At 43.0% G+C, this 6898-nt stretch overlaps 1 long non-coding RNA gene across 1 annotated transcript; it reads left to right on the top strand.

The window, feature by feature from the left end:
* Positions 1-234: 234 nt before the first annotated feature.
* LOC120325128 lies at positions 235-5193 on the top strand. The gene is made up of 3 exons (XR_005566990.1): positions 235-345; positions 4309-4382; positions 4849-5193. It is a non-coding gene; the product is annotated as an uncharacterized LOC120325128 (long non-coding RNA).
* Positions 5194-6898: the final 1705 nt, after the last annotated feature.

Below are 6898 nucleotides of genomic sequence, written 5' to 3'. Positions count from 1 at the left end.
TGGGTGGAAAGCGCTGTTGCCCATGCTCATGTCACACCAGGGTGTCCTGGAGTTCAGTGAGATGACACACACTCTGGCAAGGGACTCTCCTGGCATCTGGTAATGAGCTCACTTTAAAAAGCAGGATAGCACACTGCAGTTCATGACATCACAAATCCCTTCTGGTGCCAGCCACCCACATGGGTGGTCATCCAGCTGGATGGTGGCACAGCAGTGGCATCTCCATGGGTACAGCAGACATCTATTGGCATCTGAGGACCTCTCCCATTTCTGGAGCCGTGCACAAATATTTTTCAGGGAGATGGCCTGCCTTGGAAATATGGATGGGGAGAAGCTTTTCTCGAGGTATGATCTCTCCCAGTCCTGCTAGGCCACCATTTTCTTCTCAGATGTTTTATCTCCTTCATGGTATGCTTGACTTTTGAAACATCATTAATCTTACATCTCTCTTTTTACATGGCATTTTTTTCATCCTGTTTTCTGGCTAGTGTTACCAGCGGGAAAAGGACCCATTGAAATGCAGCACCTTGATCCAATTCATAAGGGGTTTCCCTATAGTTTTACAGTGTTGGTGTGACACCACCAGCAAGTCTTCCCTGAGAATGTGTTTGGGAACAAATTTTCTAGAAGCCTGGAGAAGGACATCCTGGTGTTGTGTTCGAGCATCTTATCCTTGGTCAAAGCTTCTCATGCCTTACGGGCTGTGGCCCAGGTACTACCCTTATTGATAGAGGTGTGAGGGCTTTCATTTCAGGAGTGCTGCCTGGGATTCACCAAAGGGAAAGCTGGACCTCAGGCATGAACTTCTTTCCCAAATTTAAAATTCTTGGTTGGTGGCAATCTAGCATGAGAAAGGCAAATGACATCAGTTAGATGCACACATGAAATACTGTTTTGCCTGAAATTTTCTTGTTCTGTTTCAATCAATTCTTTACTGTGAGTCAGCCTATGACACATTTTCAAAAAAACTCCCAGTCATTATGCTAACAAAATTAAATGTGGGTCAAATGGGAAAAACATTGCAAAGAGCTGACAGTGTTAGGGCAGAAGAGAAATCACGTTCTTACAGGTAGAGAGCACTGCCATGTCTTGTCCCCCCTGTAAACTGCTGATTGCTGTCTTCATGACCCTGCTCAAGGAATACACTCTGGGAGTCTCTGCTGCAGCTATCAGTGATTCCTGGTAAGGTGTTTAGCGTGGGTCCCTTACAGACCACCCATCACCTTGAGCCTCATTGCTGTCATCAGCTCAAGCACCAGAAACCTCCTGATGACATCCCTGGCCCTAGAAGTCGAGCAGCCTACAAAACGCATAGGCAGGTTGGACAATAAAATCTGGAGACAATACAGCAAAATAAAAATACATCTGCTGATCTTTTCCAGCCAAGCCCAAACAGGACAAGGCAAGTTTCCACCTTCTAAACAAAAGTATCTTTTTTTTTTTTTTTTTTTTTGTCAGAGTCAATTATTGAAAGAAGAGTATAGTGTTTTTTCATATTTTGATTAAACACTGATTTTGGGTCACCACAGCAGAGCAGGCTGCTACAGTGGAAAGGTCAGCCATCCTGTTCTACAGGGTGCAGCTGAGGGGGTGAATTTCATCAGCTGCCCAAATCAGGGCATCGCTATTTCCGAGTCAGAACCTCCAAAATTTCTACTGAGTGGGCTGGGCTGTGGAAACATGGGCTCAGAGAAGATCACTGGATGGTCACTGGGTGACTTAGAGAAGGAGCTGGCTCCAAGCACCCAGGCCAAGAAGGCAAACTGGATGTTTGCTACTCCAAGAAATGAAAACCCATGTGCTGAGACTCTCCTGCAGCACGAGGAGGATGCTGAGCCATGAAGAAGAGTGAGGTTACATGGCGGGGATCAGCACGGATGACAGCTTTAGGATGGTGTCACCAAGCCAGTAGGTTTGGTTGCACACATCTCCCCAAACTCAGCCATCAGGACACAGGCAGGACCATCTGCCTCCTTTGCCAGGCATTGGGGAGGGCAGCAGCACCACAGCCACGTTATCCTTCAGCAAGGGAGCGGCCATTACCTCAGAAGCCAAAAAGCCAGGCAAGCAGGGCTGAACAAAGCTACAGAAGAGTCTGAGGGGATTTCTGCTCACACAGAAGTGAGGCAATAAGATGACCTGAAGAAGGAATAAGAGAGTAACAAACAGGGAGGGAAGAAGGTTTGAAGAACTGATTAGTAAATGGCTACCATCAGAAAATAGGCCAACTCAGTTGTGGGAACAGCATGACTGAGACCAGGAAAATGCTACAAGAGTGTGAAGAGACAGGATATCTTGTTTGGAAAACGCAGTGCAGACAGGAATAAAAATATTTAGACAAAACCAGAACATTAGGGCCAAACTGTAGGAAACCAAGATTACAGGTCTGAGTAACAAGAAATACAATGATACAGATGGTTCTGATCAAACAGGTTAGCCAAGGCTAGGTACCCACCAAGGACTGTAATGAGCATGCATCATGACTTATTTTAGCTGTGGGGAGAAAGAAGCTAATAGCTGAAGCTGTGTTTGGGCTGACATCACTCAGAGGGGCATTGAAGAGAAAAGCTCCAAGGGACAGCATCCTTCTGCCTTAGGACATGAAAGAAAGGGAATCAGGAGACAACGGCCAGAACACTTCCATGGAGGACAGGATGTAACTGCAAAACACATTGGGTAGGACAAAAAAAACAGACTGGGATGACCTATAGTAGAATTAAGAGTAGCACATTGATAGCATTTGGAGGTGAAGGGGCAGGCAGGCAGGAAGGGCAGTGTTATGTGACAGCTGCAAAAAATGACGTTTACCACATAGGCTGGTAAGAAGCTGAGGGGAAGAACAAGGTAAAGGGTAAGAGAAGGCAGGAGGTGAGAGGCTGCAGTCTCTGGGGAAGGAGAGGCTGAAGATGGCAAGCACTTTTAAGCTTCTATAGCAGCAGTGCCATGGGGAGATGAAACACAACAGGTTCCTTCAGACACCTGGGATGTCTTCTCAAATGTCTTTTAGCTTTGAAGAAATTAGCCAGATTCCAAGTTGGAGAGCATTTTGAGCAAAAAACACTGGATTCAGCCACAGGACCAGAAAGACGGAAGAACAGAAGTAGAAAAAGATAAAATCCTTGCTTTGTTTGATTGATTATTTTTTTAACCTATGTCCACTGGACTCATGTATTAATTACTGAAGAAAAACAAGATCACGTAAAGGAGTTCACAGCCAAAAATAAGGTTATGTGCATGTAGATTGGCTCAGTCACAACAAAGATAATCCTTTATTCTGCTTTATTCACCATCCAGATTCATCGGGTGTTATCCAGCTAAGAATTATTAGTTTTAAAACTAATCCAGATTTAAGGAAGCCAATAGTAAAACTTCAAAGGATTAGATCAGCCCCTTTAATGAAATATCTGAATGCAACCCTATCAAAAGAACTGAAAAAGCAAAATATAGGTATTGACTCCACCATAAACAAGTGGCTATTTTGTGAATCACCCTGTTAGGGAACAAAAGAAGAACACTGGGAAGTGAATGCCTGTGTAATAATCACCATTGCCCCAGTTAAAACTAATTATTTGGAAAGAAGTTAAGACAAGAAGGGAAAAACACTTCTGTGATTAATTGCATTTGCAGTGTGTTAGCTAGCATACAAGCAAAAACCTTTTGTACATGGAAAGTACAAAAATAAGTGTAGGACGTTTGTAGCCATTTTGATTCAAAATACTTTTTAATGAATGCAGCAGTGACTAAAATGAGTAAGAACACAAGAGTGTCTTCCATTAAGATATTTAGAATGAGATCTCTTAAAGCTGTTAAGGTTTCCAGTGAAATGTAGTCTGAACAGCTAGCAGGGTCATGCAGAACCAGATACGGCTTTCAAATGTGTGTGAAGTTCATACATAAAGCTCATTCTTCTATTCATGCAACAACATAAGTAAAAAATTTGTAGTCTCTCAGTCATGGAAATACATGGTACTTACTTCTAAGGGCTATAGGTGCATTTTAAATGGTCATTCTTATAAAGTCCTATTATGGAATATCCATAGCTGACTGCTAAAGCTGACCATTCATTTACTGATTATCACATGAATAAATCCTTTTCCAGCCTACTCTCAAGCAAACCATGCACAATACGTAGTCTTAATCCTCCCTGCATACATACACACACCTACCTTCTGGTTTTATTAAACTAGTAATCAGCAGACTACACACCACTCTGATCTGTTATAGCAGTCTCTTCTCCCCAGACTGCTTGGCTCAAATCCTCTGTAAACATTATTTAGATGGTGTCTTTCAATGTCTTTATTTTTCTAGGTGGGGCAGCAAACCCAATCCTTTAATAAAGTCAGCAGATTTCATGGACCACAGAGTCAGTGTCAGCTAACCAGGTAAAGTAATACAGGCAGGTGTCACTGATGACTTACAACTATATTCAAGGCTAAAAAGGTGTGCCATATCTCACTAGGCGGTCAACTGGCTCACTTCCACCTGAAATTCAAATTGGTCACTAAGAAAAAAGACTCACGGTGTCTGGAAACTTAATCCTCATGTCTCTGGTTTGTCAGGTCAAAGAGAACAAACAACAGTGTAATTAAGTGTGAATCGATGCAAGTGATTTGCAGAAAGATACAGACTGCTGCTACATAGCCGCAAAATTAAATGTCTTCTGGATATCATGCCAGGGGTTTAGATTTACACCACAAAGGAATAAAAGACATCCTAGTGCTTCTCTCTTGAATTCCCTGCTAGGTCAGCTTGATTTGATTTTTAAAACAAATTTCTGGAAACAGGGATTGATAAACAAAACAATGCAATTTTTTTTCTTTTAATTTATCCCTTTCCATTTCTCTTCAGCCCACATATCATGGGACTGACATACAAGGTCGAAGAAGTTGAAAAGCTGACTGTTTCTTCAGTGCATGCCAAGAACAGAGCTTTATTCCATGAGGATTACTAGAGTGGTGATGTACATGAGAGTACTAGGACATAAACCCCACTGCTACAAGTCAGTCCCAGTTCTTCCCACCTCTGATGATTGTTGTGGTAAGGCGCAGGATCCTCCACCAGCATCTATGCCAGAACAGACATCACATCTGATCTCCTGGCTGTAGTGAACTGAAGCATCCCACATTTGATCAGATGAAGCTTGAAGAAAGTTTAGAGTGCAAATGAATAATAAATATTTAACTGTGATGATAATGGAAGGTAAGTACCTGTCAAGGTAATTAAAACTAAGACCTTTTACCAAGAGCTGTGATGACTTCTCTGGTAATGGACCTTTGTAAATTCAGGTCAGGTTCCTTTCTCCTCCCCTTTCCTAAATGTACACCTGTGGTCAAAATAGAGTCAATTCAGGAGTACAGTTTAATGGCTGTGTGATGTAGAAAGTCAGAAAAGATGACTACAGAGTCTCTGTACAACCTGTGAATCAGTCCAGGACAGAGATCCCTAACACAACTTTTCCCTAGCTTCTCTGTGGTCGTTCTGGTTCACAAGTCTCTCTTGGAGTTGTTTGCCCATGTTTGGGTGAAGTTTCACTCAGAGCTTGCACAGCAGCATTAATATTGTCCTGTCTTCACCAGAAACCCCGAAGTACATGCCTAAATAACAAATACTAGGCACAGGAGTGGAGGAGTGGTGACAATGCTTGACTCGCTGCCAGGAGATCTGTGTAAAAGCATTCGCAGCAGGGCAGCTTAAGGGTATTCTGATTTAATTTAGAACTCAAGCATAATTTTTCTTAATTAACTAAAAATACTCTCTTTGTTTCCAAAGTCTGATCCTGGCCCTCATCCTAACCCATAAAATGACCAAAAACCCCCACTTTAGGCCAAATAAGCAATAGTGATGTAAGCTAGTCATTACCCATTTACAAGGATTTTCTCCATGCACATTTCATTACCTTCACACAAATACCTTATGGCTTCTGCAACTGTAAAAGGATTACTAACAGTGGCTTCCCTTCCTACCATACACTGAACATCCCAGTTTCTATGTGCGTGTCAATCAAGGCAATGAGTAGCAGCCATCAAGCACTTACTGTGTTTCTTTGAAAGGCACAGCACAGCACACGCACAGTGCCATTCAGGTGTTCCAGAGGCACTGTCCTCCAGTAAAACTGGGTCCCATAGCAGTAGTGCTCCAGGTTAAAAACCTCCCAGTGAGTCAACAGCATGAGCTGTCAGGCCAAAGGAACTCCCTGACAAGTGAAATTGCTGTTTGTGTTCTGCTCAGCACACCACACCCAGTCTTATGTTACTTGGAAAAGAGCGTGTGAGCAGGAGATCACATTGCCTGGGTACGAAGGTGGTGGTGGAAAACAAGGTAAGAAGGTCAAGAGTACAGCCAAGCAAATGTTGCTTTCTTTGTGTCTCAAAAAGGGGGGTTTGAATGCAAGGAATTCTACAAAGAGCCTTGCTTGCATGCCAAGAGGTTGGAGAGAGTAATGTTAATCAGATGGAGAAAAAAAGGTAGCAGCAGATAGGATCACTAAATGTTCCTTTCTAGCCCACTTACACTGACCGGCACTTGGCAAGCATTTCACCTTCTGCACAGGTCACTTCATGGAACTACATGTTCCATGGGCTCATCCTCCATATAACTTCTGTTTTCAAGAGAAAAAGGACAGAAAGGTAAAGTTAAGCAGTAAGTTGAGGAGAACTATGCTTGCTGCCTCCCTAGACCATAGTAACAGAACAATGTGGATTGTGAAGGATCTCTGGAGATCATCTGCTACAAACCCTGTTCAACACAGGGAAAAACGCAGAGTTAGATGAAGGCACTCCCTGGAGAAGGTTGCTGTGTACAACTGAGTTTCACCTCCAAGGATGGCAATTTTTCAGCTGTCCTGGGCACATGCTCCAGCACTGACCCACCATTGCTACCTGTTTGGTAGTTTAAGAAC

This window comes from Pipra filicauda, unplaced genomic scaffold, assembly GCF_003945595.2.
Source record: "Pipra filicauda isolate LSUMZ 115617 unplaced genomic scaffold, ASM394559v2 scaffold83_size3615187_pilon, whole genome shotgun sequence".
In the NCBI taxonomy this organism is placed as follows: domain Eukaryota; kingdom Metazoa; phylum Chordata; class Aves; order Passeriformes; family Pipridae; genus Pipra; species Pipra filicauda.
The sequence above is the reverse complement of the archived record's forward strand: the minus strand, read 5'-3'. Positions and strand labels throughout refer to the sequence as shown.